Source organism: Thunnus maccoyii, chromosome 1 (genome assembly GCF_910596095.1).
Source record: "Thunnus maccoyii chromosome 1, fThuMac1.1, whole genome shotgun sequence".
NCBI classification, from domain to species: Eukaryota; Metazoa; Chordata; class Actinopteri; order Scombriformes; family Scombridae; genus Thunnus; species Thunnus maccoyii.
In genome coordinates, this window is record NC_056533.1 from 30,500,902 (window position 1) to 30,523,693 (window position 22,792).

Genomic DNA, 22,792 nt, shown 5'->3' on the forward strand with positions numbered 1-22,792 from the left:
GCCAAACACGTTGATTTAATAACTTGCAGTGAGAAAATGAGCCATCACTTTGTAAAGAGAGTAGATTTAGCTTGATGTGTCCTTCCTTTCACTCACAGGAAAATAAGTTGGTGCCCTTGAGGAACTCTTTAATCCAGATGAAACACCTCAGACTTCCATATTCAACTTGAGGAGGAAAGGTCAAGACCTAAAGGCAGTTAATCACGCTAGAAAAAATACAGCACACGGCAGAATCTGTTGTGAAATTCAATATGTAAAGCATCAAACTACAGAATTATCCAGAAATGTCAGGAGTCTTTAGGCTATCCAGCAAAATCCTAGAACATGTGTGGCAACGGATAGGGGAGCTGTCCAGAGGGAAAAGTAAAAACCTTGAGGCCATGCAGAAAAAATGGCTCTTTCTAGTTGACCTTGTACGTAGTCTTTTCTATATTCTGCAAGGTTACCTATAAGTGGCCCTTCCACACAAATTAATACTCCAGTCAGGGCAGCAGTGTGCTGCCAATCTTCTGTTTTCTTTCTTCCCTGTAATTGCTCTCGGATAAATCCTTCAACCTCTCTCCTTAGCTCTTAGGCCAGTTTCTTCTCTTCCAGTTCACCCTTACACGATACGTATTTCTATGGTCACATGGGAATATCTTAAGTGCATTAAGGCTATTAAACTAGTGTTTGCTTGTAATTTAGGTAATCCGGGAATGTCATCTCTCCGTAAGCATCTATCAGCTTGTAATTCAGCTTCTAACCTAGAGTGTGTAGGTGGCTTGGCTGCAACATTCGGACCTTGCCGTGGTCCAAATGTGTTTCAGAGGTGGTGCAGTTCAATCTAGAGCTGCAACGATTAGTCAATCAAAAGGAAATTAATCTGCAAATGTGAGAATTCACTGCTTTTTTTGGCCTTATGTTATAGTGAATTGAGTTTGTGACTGTCAGACAGAACAAGACATTTTATGACGTCATATTTTGCTGTAAGATACTGGGATGGACTTTTTTTTTTACTGTTTTTTGATGCTTAACTAACTAAACAATTAATTGAGAAGGTAATCAGCGGATCAGTCGATAATGAAAATAATCATTAGTTGCAACCCCGTTTCAATCAGTCTCCTTCTTTGTATGTTAAAACCATGATTAGTGAATAATTGTGAGATGAGAGCTGAACAGACAAAAATAAACCAGGGCCAACCGCATAAAACTCTCTGTATGTACAAATACAGAAAATAAACATATGCATTTCTATTTGTATTCCTTTTGTAAATCTCTAATCATTGTGAAATTGTGTGCATGTGTACGAGCCCGATTTAAACTCCCAGAGTTTGCCATAAATGGAAGTAGACACGCCCTTTTATCACATTTACATATCAATACTTCTACCTGCTGCAGCAGTTTTAATGAATGAAAAGAACAACAAAATACGTAACAATTTCACCAGTAGTGCCGAATTGGTGAACAGTTCCAGAGCAGCTGTCAATACAACCATTACACACGGCTATGTCTATTCATAGTGCTCGTATTATCGCACATCATTACTTCATCACATGTACCCTTAAAATCATTATAGCCGTCATATCTCAGTCATCATAATCAATTATCAGTGAGGTAATGAATGATTTATTTTACAGAGCTCATATTGAAACAGACTTTTCAAAGTCGTTCATATTTAAGGGAAAATCATTTCCATCTATCGTATCGCCTCCAGCTCACTCTTGAAAACAGTGTGTACACCTGGTCTGAAGTAATGAGTGAGATGCACGTATTCTCCCTGCATTTATAATACAGGTTTATGTGTGGGGAAACGGTGTGTATGCATGGCTTTGTGCGTACGCATTGTTCATGCACATTCAATATAATTGTTTGAAACTTCACTCAAGGTTTGACCCTTTCCTGCTAGCTGAAGAAAAAAAAAAGATCTACATTGTGTTGTTTTATTCTAAAGTAAAAAAAAAGATGATAACATCACAGAGCTGTGCTGCATGTCTATTATTACTGCAGGTGGGAACATTAATTACTGCTAGCTGAAACCTTCTATTGTAGGTAATGATGCAAAAGCACAAAATTATTCCAAAAAGGTCCACTGAACAAAACACTTAACAACAAAGAAAACGCACCTTGAGTTTTACTAAGTGACACCTGTGATTGATTCCTTTTTTTTCTTATCAATAGCTAGCTATATCTATGACAACACATTTATATGTACAGTACTTTTTCATTATATCACCGCACACAAACAAGGCACTCCTGCTGCTTGTACAATCACTGAGTCCCTTGCACATTAGATGGATAAAGTGGGTTGAAGATATGACATTGAGATAGGCATGGCCCATCAAATTCATCATTGCTAACAGGGCTGTCAGAGCTGAGCTGAATGAGGAATGTGCTACTCAGGAATGGGTATGCAGTAGGTATGAGCTTTGGAGGGACAGAGGAGGGGAGACATGTCTATACTTTGATGGTATAGCAAAGCCTATTTATTCATCTGCACTTCCTCATATATGTGGAGCTCTACAGAGACAGCAAATTCACTCCCTTTTCTGTCGTCAGCATTCCCAGAGCTTCTAGACTTCTGCAGCATTCATAATGAGAAGGCGTAACTTGAGTCTCATGCAAAAAACGATCATGATAGCTCATATAGTCCCCTAGATCCAAGCTCAAATTAACTAATACAGGTTGCTCACTGGTATATGAAAGCAAATATAGCAGTTACATGCCGTTTGACAGAAACTGTGTAAGTAAAGGAAATACTTTGAAAGACCTCTACTGGAGAACTGGCTCAAACATTACAAGTAACTGAACTTCCACTCTATATTTTTTTAACAAGGAACAAACTGAAGGCCGCTAAATTTAACATTAGAGAATTACCTGCAATTGACTTAACAGATATGGAGTCTTGAAAAGGATTTTTCATCTCTTTTGAAGCCAATATCGTTCTGTGGGCCTGATAAACTAACTATCTGCTCATAACTTCAAGAAGAAAGTCAATTTTACCTCTGAACTCCCGCTCAGACCTAATCTCTTCTATCAGGCACCAGGCAGCACTGATTTACACCATTCATCTGAGACTTAAAAGGGGAATAGGACTTTACTCACTCACTAAATGTTTAATATTATTTGTGCTCCTAAAAACGATTCAGATCATCAATCCATCTGTCTACACCCTTGTATCCGGGTCATCTAACCTGCTCATCTTTGTAGACTGTAGCAAAACTAATTTTGTGTCGGTATTTGAGAAAAGTTGTCTGAAATCGACCGGTTAGTTCCAAACTTAAATATGCTTTGGTTTGCCATTTTGAGCAGAAGCTCATTGGCAGAGATGCTGCTGAAATTATACAAAAAAAATATCCTGTTCATTTGTCAGAGGGAAGAGAGCAATTGAAAGCAAATTAGCAAGACTACAGCTAATGTGTTATTACAAAACGGTAAATAAATCAACTCATTTTACAGACATCAGATAATTAGATGAAATCAGATAAAATATCCCCTGCCTGTTTAGTGATTTAAGTTGGGAGGTTTTTTTGACAATATTAACGCTCATTAGCTGATTAAAACAATTCTAACAGATAACATTTATTCAAATCAATAAAAGACCTAAAATAGTGAGGGAAATAATTTATCATATTTAACCAGCACTGCAGCATAAGTCTGCTAATAATATACAATACAGAATAGGGATACAAAAGTCAAATGTAAATTAAATGCAGATTGTGTAGTATGTTTCTGGGCAAATGGAAGTGAATTATATGAATATGCAAAGAATCTGTCAAACACAACAATAGTTAAATATGAAACTAATCACAATGTTAATATCAAAAGCCTATGGCACTAATATTTGCAAATAGAAGATATTCTGACATTAACTGGCAATAGGAAGAGCACAGGTGTAAATACTAATAAAATTAACTATGGCTGAATTCCATGTAGCCGTGCCGGTTTCTGTGTCCTGGTATTGCGGATGCTGGCTCACTGTCAAACACTGTCATGACTTACTGGGACAGATGGACAGCGCCATCGTATATGTTATTAGTAACGCCTGTGCTTTCCTACTATGACGAGTCAAAATGCTGTGAAAAATATTAGAACTACCTCCTCTTTTCCATTTAAATTATTTTAATCACATGACATCTTGGGACTCTCACTTCATAAAACATTAAAGAACAGAGTACGCAGCCCATGATTATAAATGTACACTTTCAGCGCCATGGGGCATTTATAATGGTATATGTCTAATTATTAACAGCTGTGTTACATTTAGCCAGAAAGCTATAGGAACTGGGGTGGCAAACAGCTTGGCTAGCTTTACTGTAAATCAACTGACAAATGAGGGCTCTTTCGACCGCAAGTAGTTTATCTTTATCTCAAGCACTGGGATGTTACCAAACATCCACGAGAGAGGCTACAATTGAAAAAAAAAGTAGAAAACAAGTGCTGAGGAAGCAGTTGCATTGGCTGCAGCAAAACACTGCTGGGACATCCACTAGCTTAGTATGTCGAGCCAATCCAATAAAGACTTAACAGGTCTCTGGGGCCAAGGTCGCGCCTCCTACCTCAAAAGAAGGAAAACTTCATTTGCAAGCCTAATCAAGTGTGAATGTCACAGAGGCATAGCAGAGGAGGGTCGTGGAAGGCTAATTTTGCTCAGGGAAAATGAGAGCTTCAGAGCCTCCCAGTTTTGCAATATTGGAAGGTGTCGAGTTGTAAAGATGGCTATTAAAACAATTAACTAAGACATCCTTTATCCACACTCGGTAGTAAGAGTGGATGGCTCTTATGAGAGTGAATGTAAAATGGCAGCCAAGGGACATTTCACTACACAAGCAGCACCAAGTCCTTCAATTATAAAACTGGATGGAAAAGAACTCCTTCATAAATACGATAATCATTTGTAAGCATAAATTGTTATTTTGGGCAATTACTAAGGCAACATTAAAACACACTTTCTAGGCCCTGTTTGGGCACAGGGCCAAAGCGTGACTGTCCTCAACTGAGCTGGACATCAGCGTTTTAGCGCCTATAAAAATGCAGGAGTCATTGTTGTTGGGAGGTTTTTACTCCTCTGTTCCCATTTCTAACATGGATGTAACAAATAAGGGTTACTGTTTGGGCTGTAATGTAGTTCAATCTTCCCTTGCAGTATTAAGCAAATATTAACACAAACTCAACACTTTGTGCTGGTACTTCTCTATAAAAAGCCTTCTATGTATGACGACTTGCTTTATGTTTTTTTGTTGATTTTTGTTCCTAGTGATATTGCGGTTCAGTTTGACTCTGGCTTGTGGATATTATGCATGAATTAAGTAATGGAACAGATGTTTTGAGTAAATAACACACAATTCAGACTGATGGTGACATGGGTCAACTCTGTGTCAGTGATTTACAGTATCTGAATGAGCAAACACCATCATAGACCACTTGGATTAATATTTAGTCAAGTAGGATATTTCAGTGCAAATACGCTCTATGTGTAGACCTCACCATATTTCCTTCAGAAAGTTTAATTTTGTTTTCTTCTATTTTATAATTAAGGGGTAATTCCAGTTTTATTTTTCAACCTGGGTTTATTCTCATAATTGTGTTCATTTTGACTGTGGCATGTTAATGTTGCCCATAAAGTAGATCCCTATGGGTTTAGCTACAACCCTTACCCATAATGAAAATAATCAGTGGCTGCAACCTCACAATTATGTGAAATTAAAGTTTATTTAGAAAGTGTTAGGTGGATCATGCTGCCTGTCCAGATATTCCTTGTTTTGTGGAGTCCATGTTTACTAAATTTCTACTGTAGATGAGTGTGGCAAGTACAAAGTTATTTATAGTCACAACAGCAACAATTATGAGAAAATACTTGAATTTTCCTTTAAATCTCTAATAAACACAAAGCAGGATAAAAAAAGTCAATGACAGACACACACTCTATTGGCTCAAATACCAACAACCAAGGACAGGAAAGACAAATAGCATGTTTGTCTAGCCGGTGCCAAGATAAGTTTTTGTGCCTCAATTCCATTATGGACTACAACTGTTTGAACAAGAGAATAACACAGGAACTCTGCAGTGAGTAAAAAAAACTGAAGTGAGAAGCATTCAGTTTGTTAGTATAACACAAGGAGTGTTATTAACTTTGGTTGCAGAGAGCACAAGATCAGAAACAACATGGTGGCATCTCTATTCACTGATATTGAACGCAAGAGACGATTCTGGCTGAGAGGAGTTGCATTATTGCCAAATTTCTGGTGTATGAAGGGGCAGGGCAGTGGGCTTCTTGGGTTTGGGTACTGACGCTGTGACAGATAGGACAAGAGACAAAGGCACAAGCCCTCCACACATGATCATGAGCCAGCCAACCAGAGTATTTTGCTCCCTGCAGAGTGTTACAATTCCTTGGAAAGCCTGTTTGGACCCACCAGCTCTTAATCCTGCCTACATCTACGATACAAAGTCAGTGTTACAGCCACATTTTTCTGAATGTCTTGTTCATTATAACAAAGTATGGTGCATAATGAGACGGGGGGCATAGGTCCATATCTGATGTCTGCGTGCTTGGGGGCAACTGGGGCCACTTTCTTTTGTTGTAAGGGGAGGCTGGCGGTGCCTGGGGGAGGGCTAGGCCTCCAAAGTATGCAGACATAAGCTGTCTGTGTTGCCTTTGAAGCAGGCCATGGTTGGCTGTGCTTTAAGGGTCACAGGGCAAGGGTTTACAACATCCCACAGAGAGCCTGGACTCATCCAACCCCCTCAACCCACTGCCAAGAATTTACACAGAAGGGAGGATATCAGGACAAGAAACATGTAGCTCAAATGCTGAGAGAAGCAGCCATTATGCAGTGCTTGTTGGGCTGTGAACTTTTGAGTCTTCTCCATTTCAGAATCAGAATCAAAATCTTTATTGGCCAAGTATGTTTACATCCAAGGAATTTGACTCTGGGTTAGTGGCTCTTAACGTTCTTACAAAAAATAACATAATTTTTGGAAATATACACAAGGAATGACTATCTACAGGTGAAACCGCTTCTGTGAACTGTAAACAGGATACAAATAGTGCAGAGAAGAGTGCACAGAGTGCTGAATATTAAGGTACAACTAACTTTCAAACAGCAAAGGTCTACTGATTACCAAGCAGTTGATTAGTTTGATTATAATATAATTATAGTTCATATCAACAACACAAGACAGGCCTAAATTTAAAGGGACGTATCCTGCACATTTCCAGGTCTATATTTATCTACTGGGGCTTTACTGGAATATCTTTGCATGATTTACAGTTCACAAACTCCTCATTTAGCTTATACTGGCCTTTTATGCAGCCCCTCAGGTCAGCCTCTGATGAGCCCACTCTGTTCTGATTGGCCGGCTTCTGGAAGCGGCATCTCAGCAGACTTCCGGTGGCTCCGGAGGCAACGTAAATGAACAGTAGTTGTAGGATTTCACTTTTTTTTTTGTTCTTTACTCAAAATGGAAACTTCTCAAATACATCCGTGCAAATGGAGCGTTCAGAGCAGGCTGAAGAGCAGGCTTTTGAATTTCAGGGAGTATTTTTACATACGTTCACCTCAAGTTGTGGAACTTTGACTCTGTCTAACATAAATATCTGACATAATAACAGTACAAAAATAACTGAAAATCACAAAAAGCATATGTCCGCCCTAATCAATGTGCCAAAACTATTGTTTGTAATGGAGGAGCAAACTTGACCTAAAATGATGAGCATTCTTTTCTGAGAAAATCCCTAAACCACCAAAGAGCTGCTACTTGCTAGGAAATAAAAAAGAAATCTATACTGAAACCCTACAACACTCTTATACAGGGGTGGAGACTATATCATGGATACCTGCCATCTAATGCCAGGATCAGGCTTCAGTCTACCAACCTGATAATGGCCTGACCCAACACATATGGGGCATCTGGAACACAAATGAGCATTGGGCTCAACAATTTCTTGTTTTATCTCATGTAGTGTGTCTTACTGGAGGACAATCTACACAGCTGATGAGACATAAGACTGGGGTATCAATATTTTTATGATTTCTCTCACCTAATTTGACAACTTTTACAATGTTTTATGTGATGCTGAATGAAGGAGATAAATGCTCTTCTTCTCTAAACATGGCAAATTGAAAGAAGGATGATGGTGATGTACAGTGAAGTCGATCCCTGGCACCTCCTCCACCTCATCTATCGTCATGCGAGTCATGTAAGAGGCAAGCTAATGGTTAATGGTCAGGGTGGCCATGCCTCTTGGTCAAGAATGTATGACTCTATGATTTCCTCATCTGATAAATTTCAAAAGACAAAAATGTTGTGAAGTCTGAGCTCAGCATAATACAGTCAAAATGTCCAAATGTTGAACGCTTGTGAGACCAAACATGAACTGCATAGAGAAGCCAAATGATCATTAACACCAGTGTTAGATAACCATCAGAGGCACTGCAACAATTCCAGTGACCAGGGATTTTGCGCTTCAGGGGTTCAGGCTCTAGGAAGTGTCACGCATGCAGCCAAAACAGAGCAGCCCTTTGTCCATTTGCCTATTATTCAGCACCATGGGACAACCTGGCCTTGCCTGCATTAGAGACAAAAGTCTCAGCATGAGCAAGTTCAAGGAGCTGCAGCGATGGAGCTGACACAAACTGACTACCACCATCCTGTAGGAAAGACATCTACGTCATTTAGGCATCTTGAAGAAAAATAGAATAACAGCTTGGAATCCGTCACTTACAGGTAACTATAGCTCTCATTCATTACTTGGAACAGGTGCTATTGTGAGGGAAGCTTCTCCACCAACAAATACAAGGCCACGTTCTTTTTATTCTTCTTTCATTCAAGTTGTCTTTGTGCTCTGAGCCCTGATTACTAAAGGTTTGCTTTGTAGGATTGGTGAGGCTTTATGCACTGATTCACATTTAAAAGGTATACATTGTCTATATGTTGTTTTTTTCCCTATAAAACAATGTACTCATTAAAAATGATCCCTCTCAATCATCCCTTATGACCCACTAGAAGTGTGTTTTTATCTGCAGAGATCCTGCCCTCTGCCTGTATCTTCTTATTATTTTTCTGTGTTCGGGACGCTTCTGGGCGTCAACCTGTGGGCATTACCATGTTCCCACAAACTTTAGACCTTTGTTAATTCAAAAATGTTGTTGTTGTGTAAAAAAATGACATCACTGGAAGAATGGGACGATTGTCCCATCTGGCTGGCTATTCAAAAAAATGCGGGGAACTGCCTGCACAGGTCATCAGACAAAGAAAAAGAGCTTAACAGAAGAGGCTGCTCTTGGTGTAAAATGGATGTTAAACTGTCCTGTTTTGTCGATATCCAACATCCAATCAGTAGGCTATTCAGCACAAGTTAATCATGCAAACATTCACAACAGTTTTGACAGCTTTCCTGTTGATGATGGGATTTGAAGAGCAAGAAAAAAACCTTGAAAAACAATTTTCTAGTAAACTTCTCAACTCCAATAATTCATTAAAAAAACTGTTAAACAACTTGCTAAGTTTTTAAATTTATTTAAAAATCAATAGTCTGAATATAGATATAAGCATACATATCTCATAAGTTTGTAATTATGGCACACTAACAAGGCTCGATAGAACATTTTCAGCTCGACAGAAAATTAATCTGCAGTATTTTTGGTAATATAACGTTAAAATAAAGGTCAAACTTTCTCTGGTTGCAGCTTCTCAAGAATATTTGTTGCTTTTCTCTGTTTTATATAATAATAAACTGAATATCTTCAAGTTTCGGACTGTTGGTTGGACATTTGATAACATCACCTTGGACTTTCTGACATTTAATAGACGACACGGTTGAAAAATAATCTGCACATTAATCAATAGTTAAAATAATCGTTAGGTGCAGCCATATATTTTACCACTGTAAAGTTCATACTGAATGCGGAGGACACCAAAGAACAATAAAACGAAGAATAATGTTTAAATGATTTGGCAGCGTTATCTCTTTTTGGCTGCTGGTGGAAAACAGATGGGAAAGCCTCGAGAGTGCGAGAAAAGCATCGCCACGCAGACCTCTCCTTTAAAGCTTAATTAAGATGATAAACACACTCCAAAAAGAGGTCTTGTAAACACAGATGAAAATAAATGTTACATTTGCTTTCTAGCTTTCAAACAAGAACAAAAAAAAAAACGTGTTTCATCATCTAAAAATGTATTAATTAGTTGATGACAATAGACAGAAAATGACCCTTTTTACAGTTTACAATTTACAGAAACCAACACAATAAGGAGAGACAAAGTACTTACATTAGCAGGCATCTTATCACTATGGCAGTTTCTACAAGAGCCAAGCATGAAATATGATAAGCATTGTTACATTAGTACCATCAGCTGGCCGAAGAAGGGGAGGATTTATACTGAAGCTGAAAACAGTTGCTGCTCAAAAGACACACTTTAACTGACGAGCTACGCAGTGATATATGCTTTAGAGGTTCAAGCTGAAGACAGACAGTTGTCATGCAGACATCAAAATAATCTCTCTATATAAATAATAATATAAACAGGCCTAGACTGAGCGGGTGAGATCACAAACAGCTTTGCGTTACAACAACGCAGATGGGCTGCGTTTGCAGGGGTTATGTTGCTTCAGGTCCTGGTGAGAAGTGAAATACTATCCATGAAGTCCAGTTTGATGAATAAGTCTGTGAGTTTGAAGGTTAATCAGATGCCAAAACACAGCACAGTTGTCTAGACAAGATTTTACAATGCTGGGAAGTTATCATCATAATTATTTCATGGATGACATTGCGTTGCTGCTAAAGTGGAGCCAGTGGAGCCGAGATTTTTTTTTCTCTTGGAGCTCTAGGTGTCGGTGCCCCCGCTGTATCACCGGACTGTCGAGTCAAGTCAATTTTTATTTGTATAGCCCAATATCACGAATCACAAATTTGCCTCAGGGGGCTTTACAATCTGTACTGGCATATAACATCCTCTATCCTCAGATCCTTGATTAAGATAAGGAAAATCTCCCCAGAAAGCCTTTAATGGGGGAAAAAAAAACGGAGGAACGCTCAGGAAGAGGAGGAATCATCCCTCTTCAAGGAATGTGCACAGGAGCAGCCATTCAAATGAATGACATGACTGCATTTTTTCCACGTAGAGCTAAAAGTCAGTCTGACTGCAGCCTCAGACCTTGCTGCTATTGATCCTTGTTGAAAAGGCATGTCCAGACTCGGAAAAACCTTATACTTAACAGCATAATAATAAGGAACGATATCCTTTATAAGCAGCTGCATAATTCATATCCTGCCGGTGGATCAAAGACAGCCAGCAACGGTATCTGGTTTAAGGATAGCAACTTAGCAATTACTAAATATACACGGCACAGGAGTGGACGGAGTGGAATTTGGTTTCTACTTTGCTACCACTCTGCAGTTCGAGTGCCTGTTAAAACTTAAGAGTTCAAAATAAAAACACTATTAGCGTTTGACAGCTTCCTGTCCTGTGCACGTCAGTGTTTCAAATGGACTAAATATTTGAAACTAAAAGAGAGAAGTTCAGCCACAAGGACACAGAGTGGAAAAATGTGCTGATTAAGGACACTCATCAGAGAAGAGACTGAAATGGCTTTGGAAGGACATACATCAACGATAAATCAAAGCAGAAAGAGAGAAAACTGCACTCCGCCAAATTCAGCAGATAGAACCAGATAGGACCCTACGTTCAATATTTACTGGGGATGACAAACAGAATGGGAGGGAATATGGGTTTAATATCACCACTATGACATGTTTAATATCACAGAATCGTGAGGACTTGGTGAAACTGTGCAAGTAGCCTCTCCTGTTGAAAGACATCAGAAACCATGTGAACGAAACAGCAACATACCGCATCTATGAGTCTCTGTGACTAATGCCTTTGTACGTGAAAGATAACACATAAAACAGTGTTATTGGATGATGTAACTTAACATTTAGAGGTACAGTCATCAACTCTTTATAAAGGAAAGTGTGTAAGTTCAAGTATGGTGTGTGTCTTACATACACAAGCCTAAAAAAAAACAACTCAAAATAAGATGTGAAATTCTAAGATTACACACTATAAAAGGAGTGAAATTGTGGTGATGAAAGTGGATAAAAACATCACGCTGTATGATGTTTTCTGTTGGTGGAGCAACTTTTGAAAAGGTACATTTTGCACCTCAGCAGGAAATTGCCTTAATGCATCTAAGAGGGGTGAATAGAGCTGTTGATCAATACCAGTGACTAAAGGATTACTTTGCCAGGTGCTGAGATTTATGGATTTCAAAGCTCTTTGTTTGGGTCTGAACTGGTTGCTGGCATTTCATGTTTCACTCAGAATCTCCTTCCTTCCTAATGAAGTGTTATTATGTGTTCTACATTTCATTGTGTTCATATACAGTACCAGTCAAAACACATTTTCTTGTTCGAGGGAATGAGAAAATGTGTCTGTTCCAAACTTTAGACTGGCACTGTATATATATATATACACACACACACAGTATATACACAATATTTTGCAGCGTGATATACCATATTCTGTTTACTAGACATTTCTATCTGCTCTGTGTTCTGGTTAGCAAGCTGCCAACTTCTATCAGTGTTACTGCAATCTGCCACCACTCAAAAATAGCACAGAGCCACACTCTATGGAACAAGGTTTTGTTTCTACATCGTTGTTAATGCATTTATGAATGCCTCTCCTTGCTACGAAACCAAACTCCAAACCACATAAAAACTTCTTATTCTTATCCTATTAATTAGAAATAAGATTTACTCCAATTCTGTATTATATGGAGATATTTTTAACTTCCCAACAGCCATCTGGTACAAACCTGTGCACCTTTTAAGCTGCTTTAGTCAGTATGTGGTTTAAAGTAGTAATTCTGCAAAACCGAGCTTGCATTTCTTATTAGTTTAAAAGGTTGCAACATGCAAACCGAGACACTCACACTAGCAGTAAAATGTTAAATTAAAATAAAAGTTGAAATAAAAATAAAAAATGTGTAGGTTTTACAGATTTACTGCTTAAACAACTTAACCCACTCTAACATGTTCTTATCAGATGTCTCATAATATTAAGATAGCACTGATTTTGAAATATTAATGGTAAAAAAAACACCTTCTACAGTACAACATAACAGTGGAAAATGATCTGGAGTGATGTAAAACAGTAAGAGAAGGTATGTTAAGATCGCCAGTCACACTGGAAATGTTGCATTAACTGCTTCTATATCATATATTTATTCATATGAAAACACAAAGTCATATTCATGCAGGTGTTTCATTTAAGAGTGTGAATATATGCAGAATGTGTGTATGGGTGTAAGTTCTATACGTTAAATGAGTGAAGATTCAGAGCCTTTCTAGGTAAAGGCATACAAGCAAAAAGTGATTACACACACACACACACACACACACACACAGTAACCTAACTACCATGAAAAATCTGAATTAGAAAATTTAACAACTTAAAAAAAAACTGCTCATTCAGAGAGTTTACATGGTTGACAGTAACCCGATTCAGCAAAGACCTGAATTTATTTGATCATTATGTTTATGTTTCGATGGATGTGTGGAAGCCAGCAGACGACATAAATACGTGAAAATTAATGTCTTAGTCATACCAAGAGAAACTACCGATCCTCACTTCCATCTTCCACCTCACTTCCCACTAGAGGAAGCTCTGCTTTGCATCCGCTTCACTTCGATGCCTTTCTGGTTCATGCGTACATTCAGAGCACCAAATGAGACCAGACAGCACCGGACAGCAAGTTTGAGAGATGGTTGCCAGGCTGGCAGCCGGGAAACAACAGGATGGTTTCAATAACTTCATAATTCACAATTGACAGTTTCTCTTTAATTACACCCCATATTTCAGAAATGGATAAATGATTCAGTTACATAAACATTAGATTACTAAGTTTAACTAAATTATCTTAACTAAGGCTCCACTGACTTGCTTTTTCCAGAGTTTTGACCCCATTGCACTAAAATTAGTACACTGAACTTAAAGGTAAATTACAGCAGGTGGAATAATAAGTGTGTGTGGGGGTGTCCGCTGTTCAGTCTAGTGGATATATCTGCCTTTGATCTTGTCGTTTGCTCTCTGCTCTTTATTAGCTCTGCTTTGAATCTGGAGTTTTTGATTCTCTTTCATTTTGTGTTGAGTTGCTTCAACGTTAGTACAACTCTGATTACTGGTGGTGGTTATACTCCACACCTGCTTTGAGATCCAGTGTATCCGGGCGACAGATGCAAAAAATGGTTGCCAGCAGGAGCGACTAAAAACAAAATGGTTGATGTGGTTGGTCCAAAACTGAAAACAGTTACTCTTGAACTCTGCCAGACATGCATGTACATGCTAAAATAAACATAGTGACTAAGCAAATATTCAGGTGGGTAAATCAGGTCACGCACTCACTCATTTTGACTGTGGTGTATATGTGAGATATTAAGCATTTACCATAACTGATTATAACCAAATTATTACTGAACACGTGTATACATGCATGGCCATACATAGGTAGGCATGTGATTAGTACGATGGAATTTAGGGGAAATTTAAACATGTTTCAGCTGGCTCTTAAGCAAAATGTTAAATATTTAAGGTATTTGGTACTCTGCTGCTACTTGGTATAGACTGTGGTGTAGTTTGAAATATGAAACTCAAATTATTGCAGCTTGCAGGGTAAACCTAGTGTACAACATTCATCAAAACCATTTGAAACTTGACCTCCCTAAACTGGGCATAAAAGAGAAGCTGTTCAACCCACTCCTTTCATTCAACTGGCTATTTGTCACCATAGACATAAGGTTATTTGTTGTGTTGAGGACAGATGAGAAGGCCTAGGACACACTGTAACATTGCTGCCTATGAGGAATACTCTTAATTCAGAGATCTGCAGGGTGCAGAATAGCAGAGATGGAAGCATTGCAAGCATTTGAATAAATGAAAATCAGCACATAATTGTTCTCCTAAACACTATGTTTATTCCCCTTCATCTAACTTCATCATTAAATCCTTCATCATTTACCAGGTCACTCTTGTAAAAAGAGATTATGTATCTCAAAATTGTTAATTAAGGTGAAATAAAAAAATAAATTGTTTATGGGAATTAACAGTGCTGTGTTGCCTTATTTCACATCGATGAGCGGAGTACAGATGCTTGTTACATCAATTAGATTACTCAGAGCGGTTTTTACTAGACGAGATGTCAAGCAATTAATAAGATAATGTACATTTTCTAAAGAATTTTTGTAAAAAGAACAAAAATCTCCCCCTATTTACCTGTTATGATGCGTTTCTGGGTGAACACGGAAACAGACTGATACAACAAAGATGCACCAATGAACACTATACGACATCCTTCCTCCCTGTGGCCATTTTCATTTTGTTTTCTACTTGCAGTGTGATCACTCCTTCATACAGTTCAATATAGGGCTGCAACTAATGATTATTTTCATCGTCAATGAATCTGTCGGTTATTTTCTCAATTAATCAATTAGTTGTTTGGTCTATAACATGTCCGAAAATGGTGAAAAATGTCAGTCACCGTTTCCCAAAGCCCAGATTCAACCTAAAATTTCTTCTATTGTTCCAAGCAACAGTCCACAACACAAAAATATTCAGTTTGCTGTCATAGAAGACTAAAGAAAAGAGAGAATTTGGACTTTTGTTTTTAAATGAATCAAAATCAATTATCAAAATAGTTGCCAATGAATTCAATAGATGGCAAATAATCAGTTAATCAACTAATCATTGCAGCTCTAGTCCTATGAGTGTTTTCTTTTTCATTTTCCATTCATACTGTATATATTTCTATGCTTGTAGAACATACAGCAAATTATATACACAGTAAATTCTAGCATAGATGCACCTTTCTATAATATTTTTAGATAGTAATATTGCAAGACAGATACACCTTTCTGTGCAGTTTACACATTACATATAGTATATTTCTATGAATTATACATCTTTTCACAATGTATATCAAGCACCTTCAGCACAAACAAATTCCCTTGGGATGAATAATGATATATCTTATCTTCTCTATTGGACACTTAGTAGGGTATGGCCACATAACTCCAGTCAGCACCCTGAAAATAGCTTAACGTCAACTACAGCAGATCCTTAACAATGCACACTGTTAACAGCTGTGTAGCTACTAAAACAGAACAGGATTAGATTGTAAATGAGTGGTATGGATAGACAGTAACATGTGTGGTCAAGGTCAGTATCATCCACTAAGAAGTAAACTGTTATTGTTGTATCCCCAGAAGCACAACGGCACATAAGTGGTCGTTTACCTTCAGTTTATAATAACAGGACAGTGGTGGAAATGTGTGGCACTTGTGGGAGGAAATGTTGTGGGAGAGAGAAAAAATCTTTGAAGATGGGGAAGTTTCCGCACATTGCAAAGAGACATTATCTCAAAGCAACTATTCAGTGGCTACGGCTTGTGGGTGAAAACACGATGCTGAAGTTAGCTTCCGATTTGGGGGTTACGGGGAAAATTAAAGGACACATATATAATGATATTTAGTGACTGATTCTTCGTTTTTGCACCACTTACACTTACAAAAGAGTGTAGCAAAAGCCTTAACGCTGTTTAAACCCACTTTCAACATATGAATGTGAAAACAGCCTTCTAGTGTCAAACTCTGTACATACATCCAACTGAAGGAACAAGAAGAAAAACATTTTTGAGTGGAGGAGGACTTTAACTTTCCCCATCAAGTCCCCCTCCACTCAAAAGAAGATAAGTTTCTCTGTGCTCGGTGAAAATCTGATTTTAAAGGGGTGGGCCTACGAGCAGGATTTGTCACATCAAAAATAGTTTGAAGCAATCCTGGTCCAGTATGCAACTTGCACATGTGTGATGTGGAAACTTGAAGTCTGCAGCTCACATACACTGAAAATGGACTTTTCAGTGAAGTAAGAGACATCGCATGTCCAGCAGTTAAACTTCTGAAATTAAATATATTTACATATTCATTCATTCTGACACTTTTTATGAGGGAGAAGGAGTAAATGCCATTTTAAGGCTTTATACTTTTTTTTTTATTGTTCAAAGCAGAGTATTTAAAAGTCTGGAGTGGCGTTTTAATTTTTTCCTTTAACCCCGAATCGGCTGTTAACCTCAGCGTTGTGGTGAAAACATTTATTTACTGGAGACCAACTGGAGGCTAGCCACCCAAGTTAAGTTTGTCCAGTTTCTGACCAGGTCCAATCACACACACACACATACACACACACACACACACGCACACACACACACACACACACATACACACACACACACACAAACCTGTCATGGCTAACCTCATATCATAACCTTTCTAACAGGACAACAATATCAAAAGCTGTGATTACTGTTAACCAGCTAGCAAGTGAGCCCACAAACAGCTAGTTTATAATAAGCAGATGTGTCGTTAGCATACAAGCTAAGACAGAGTCAACAGTGAGCTTTGAAGTTCCTGCATCCTCCTCCTCTGGCTCCGTTAACACAAGCCGACCAGCTTGGAGGTTTTCATAAAGACCTGACGGGAAAGTGTTTCACCAGAGTAACATGTTTCAGGGGAGGAAACGGAGACAGGTGGGGTTTAAATGCCGCTTTGCTGGAAACAGAACTGTGAAGATATGAGCTAGCTCTGCATATGAGAGTCTGGACAGAGGAAGCCAACAAGACGTAACGTTAGCAGCCTTACCTGCAGGAGTAAAGGTGTGGTACAGCACCGGAGTTTGTTCACGGGACGCCGGCAGTAGTTGTTTTATCGGTTGGTCGGTTAGTTTAAAATACTTGTGGTTAACCTCAGGCTGAATCGCCGTTCAACCGGAGAGGACTGACTGACTAACCGACTGGGCTGCCTCGCAGCCACAACAGCGACTGACTTGAGCTCAGGATCTGCTTCTCACTGGGAAGGATCTTCGGTATCGCGAGATCGGGCAAAATCCCGGGCATATCCGCGAGCCAATCAAAATAGACCACTGGAGCTGAGCAATTGTGCAGTAAGTGCATTGTGGAAAAGACTGAAGAGGCAAATGTGATATATAAAATAAAATAAATATAAAATTATAGTGCTTTTGTGTGAAATCAGTCACTTATATAGAAATATAAATGATATATAGATAAACCTTTATCTTGTAAGCTGCTCATAGTAATTTATATCATGCACATCAGCAATTTATGCCTAAATTGCGCTCTGGTTAGCCTGTTAAGCGACACTGCCCCACCCTTAGGGCACTTTTTGTTTTTTTGTTTTGTTGTTGTTGTTGTTGTTGTTGTCGTTGTTTTGGTTGTAAAATTTAAAGATTTATCTTTTAAATGAGACCAGGGTTATGACTGTAATCAGAGGGGTTGAGGAACAGTAACCTTCTTATTTTGTGTACATTATTTTCAGGCTTGTGCACAAAAATTGGGTGCCTGTTAACAGTTTAAATGCCAACTGCATCTCGTTGTTAAGTACTTGTTCAATGACAATAAACATTAATCTAATCTAATCTATATTGACTACTACACTGCAAATACAGTCTTTGTTGTATAATTGTACAAATACAGATAGCCATGGCCTAATTATATCAGTTTTTACAAAGATGTATTTTCATGTTCTTACATTTTATTAATCTCATGTCAAAAGTACACTCACAATTTATGAATTCAAAATGTATTGCTATAGCAAATGCAAACAACAAAACAAAACGCACCGATACTCTGCAGGTGTGGGTATGTGTTTGTATGTTATGTGATTTAGGTAAGATTGAAGATGAGGTCCATTTTATTTTATTGCTCATTAGTAAAAATGTCCCTCATGAGATATTCTTCTCATTGGATGCACTTGCAATGTAAGTGAGGAGGGACAAAATCCACGGTCCGTCTGTGCAAAAATGTATTTAAAAGTTTATCTGGAGCTAATATGAAGCTTCAGCCGTCCAAATGAGTCAAATCAAGTAGATATCTTTCGATGTTACAGTCTTTTTAGTGCCAAAGTCTCTCTTTTTGTTACTATACTTCCACCGCAGCTCAACAGGGAAACACAAAGAGGAAACACAAAGAGGCAGATTGATGCTAAAAAGTCTGTAAATGTGGCAGATATCCACTTGATATGACTAACTCAGACTGCCGAAGCCTCATGTAAGCTTCAAATAAACCTTTAAATGCATTTTTGCATTTGTGGACACACTGTGGATTTTGTCCCCCATCACTTACATTGAAAGTGCATTTGAAGGGGATCTTTTAATAGCAAGTACGAGCAGGAGGAACGATTACAGTGAGGAAAACCTCTTTCAGTGTTCATCTGGGCACCTGACTGTTGTTTTAAGACACACTTGAAAAATTGTCAACCTATCCTTTTCAGCTCCTTGTATCCTCACAAAAAATATTGTCAAATTCAAGTATTATTATTATTTTGTTTCAGTGGGGAACAATTGTCTGATCAATTCAACAATCATCACAGTGACTCTTCCTCTTCAAAATGACTGTTGTTGGAAAAGGTAATGGCAGTTTAGATTGAGCCTGGCTAATTCCACCATTTTACAGCCACCTGAATGATGTATGGTTTTAGTCTTTCAATGTATTTCCTGGTATCCTGTCCTGTACAGTCCCTTAATTCATCATCCTTAATTGGATGAGTGTCCCTGCTGAGTTTTCGTCTTTGTACACATGTTTGAGTGGGTTTCCTCATCAGGCAGAGTGTAGTGCAGTATTGTGACTGGAATGAGGAAACACTGTTGAAATCCTCAAATGCATCACATGAAGTGCAATTTCAAGTTCTTTTTAAAATTCTAATGTCTTGCATAAGGGTGCAAGAGAGTATTTCAGCAAGGCTTAAATAAGTGAGACATTCCCCTCTCTTTGGCGTGCTGATACCAAATCTTATGAAATACTCTGTGAGAAAGATTAAAAGAAGATGATATCATCATCATCATAGAGATCTCAACACGTGCATGATGCAAGGTTGCAAAATCTGGCCTTTGAAAACACTGTGCAAGTGCTCTCACACTTTCACTGTAAGTGTCTCACATGCCCATGGCTGACTGGCAGTGATGCTGTAACAGAAGCTATAAGATCTTACAGTCCAGCATGCTTATTAAAACCAATACATATAGATTCATGTTAGTCTATTGGTGTTCTTTTTTCTAGTCTGTCTTAAAACAACAATCCGGTGCCCAAATGAGCATTGAAATAGGTTTTTCTTGCCATAATCATTCCTCCTGTTCATACTGACCATTAGACGATCCCTTCAACTTTATCTGAAACTTTATCTGAAGCTAATATGAAGCCTTAGCCATCCAAATGAGTCAAATCAAGTAGATATCTTTCAAAGTTACAGTCTTTTTAGTGCCAAAGTCCCTCTTTTTGTTACTATACTTCCACCGCAGCTCAACAGGGAAACACAAAGAGGGAATTTGATGCTAAAAACACTGTAAATGTGGCAGATATCCACTTGATGTGACTAATTTTTGCAAAAAAATGACAGTGTGGACACACTTTGGTTTTTGGCCTCCATCACTTACATTGAAAGCGCTTTTGAAGGGGGATGTATGAACAAGAAGAGTGATTACAGAGAAGAAAACCTCTTTCAGTATTCATTTGAGCACTTGACTGTTGTTTTAAGACAGATTTGAAAAAGTGTGAATCCGTCCTTTAAGGTTAATGCTGCATGACTTCGGGCTTTTAAAGAATTCAAGCTTCATTTCTGTTTGTGCTCTGCGTGTTGTGGGCTTCTGCAGTAGAAAGCAATATTATTCCATATGTTCTCAATAAATAAAGCCATAAAGCTACGAGGAACTGTCATATTGTAATGTCTTATTGAGGCTCTTTTCAAGGTATATTGTTAAGCCACAGTACGTCGATGACGTGTTCTTTGAAGTCAGATATGAACTCAAAAATATGCATTTCCATTTTTCTCCCATTCTTTTTGTGATATTGTTCCTCTGTAGTCCTCTAAGATTCATACTGTATATTATAAAACAAAGAAACTTCTAGTGATATTTGTTTTCCCTAAAGCATTGTATGAAACTAACTGTGGGAGGACAGTCTTATGTGGAGCTTTATTTTCAGTGAAGTATTGTGCGCTAATCATATACAGGCTGCCAAGAAACTTTATATATAGTTATTAGAACTTCTTTTTTTACAGCCATATAAATAGCTACCTGACAGGGACAATGAACAAAAGCAAATGGACTGTTTTGTAATGAGAGGTTTTAGTTTCTAAATCAATGTAGAAAAAGTTCAACGGGACATTTCATTGTGACACAATAAATTTAAAGACCTGCAGTAAGTAGTCTCCTTTTACATGATGTATTTCAAACGTTATACTGTGATTTAGGAGAACTGAAAATCTAATACAAATATTTCTCTGTATTAGAATACAGAGAAACACACTAACTGCTGTACTGCATAAGATCATTAACAATAATGACAGGTGGGAGGTTAATGAGACTGAAAACAGATTGAAATATTAAGAAAATGTAACTTCACAGCTCATTTCTCCACTCAACATGCATACAGCATGCAAATCCAGTCATTCCCTTTTGTGCAGAGAAACATTCTGCACTATCACTGTTGAAAGGAAGATGTATTGCTACCAAAAGTAAAGACCCAAGAATTTGAATTGGGGATTAAATAGAGGCATTTCAAAGCAGATAATTTCCCTTTTTCATTTCTCCCACAGTGCAGAATGCAGAAAGGGAATTTGTGAGTTGCTTTTGGTGAAGACTCAGCAAGGGTTCTTCAGACTACAGTACAGAGAATATTTGAGAACTTAATCACATTTCTTGTTGACAAGCAGAGGCAGCCATCTCCATCATACTCCCCTCACAGTGGAAGAACTGAAATTTTATGGAAATTAACAGGCTCCTTTTTTTTTTATAAAAAAGTTCCATTCAAAGGCTGATTAAACACAGCACAGCTGAGGAGATTTCTGCCTGTTTTCTGTGGCTCAAACTCTCAAAGTCTACTTACCTCCAAGTTGAAAATATGGACTCCCTGAAGCTGTTTAAAAAGAACTTCAAACACCAGTCTTACTTTAAATACTTGTCAGAAATCATTCCAGAACGACAGCAGCAGAAAATAAGGATTAGTGGGCTTAATGCTCTGTCTTATAAATCACATTCCCTCCTTAAAAATGCTGCACAAACTGGAGTCACAAGCTTGGATGAACTTTACTCTTAAATTACTAGCAGCAGAGGATGGGAAAAATAAAGCAGAAAGCAATAGAAAACAGAAACATGTTTTAAACGAGCTGTCAAAATTTAATAAAATATTGGAGGCAAAACTGAATGTACTATGTATGAACAGATGCACCTGTTTCTACTACAGCCAGGGGGGATAGCTGGGAGGATCTCTGAGGCTATATTCCTCTCTCTGGGTCTTTGTAGCATGCGCCAACTCCAAACTGACTGACTGACTGAGATAAGGCGTTCGAAATCCCTAACATTCATTTGATCTATGGCTATTTGTATTCTCAGTCCATTTCTCATTTTGACTTTTGGAAAAGGAGAGCTGGCGCGCCACTTTAATGTGGTGCTCTCCGTATCTGATATCAACCTCAGGCACAAGAAAGAGAAATGAACTGACTGACAGCGCTGTGTGGACAGAGATAAGGGGAGAGAGGAGGAGGTCTCACTGTGGATGGAGACTTCTCTGTCACAGCTATATCAATGTGACAACTTCCAACCATTTCTTTTCCAAGCTCTGGAATGTCACTCAGTGATTTGTGTGCTTACTTAGGATGTATTCACGGTTTGCGCATCTCTCCTCTTGTCTCGGTTTTTCACCAGACTAAGCCTTGCTGAGTGGCATGTAATTTGCACTAATGAAGAG

General features: G+C 38.3%; 1 protein-coding gene across 1 annotated transcript in view; it reads right to left on the reverse strand.

Annotated features, from left to right (window-relative positions):
* glceb (glucuronic acid epimerase b) overlaps positions 1-17,886 on the reverse strand; it is a 57,496-nt gene extending 39,610 nt beyond the window's left edge. Inside the window, exon 1 of the mRNA XM_042414387.1 lies at positions 17,676-17,886. The gene's annotated coding sequence lies outside the window, so the exon portion shown is untranslated. The remainder of the gene's footprint in view (positions 1-17,675) is intronic.
* Positions 17,887-22,792: the final 4,906 nt, after the last annotated feature.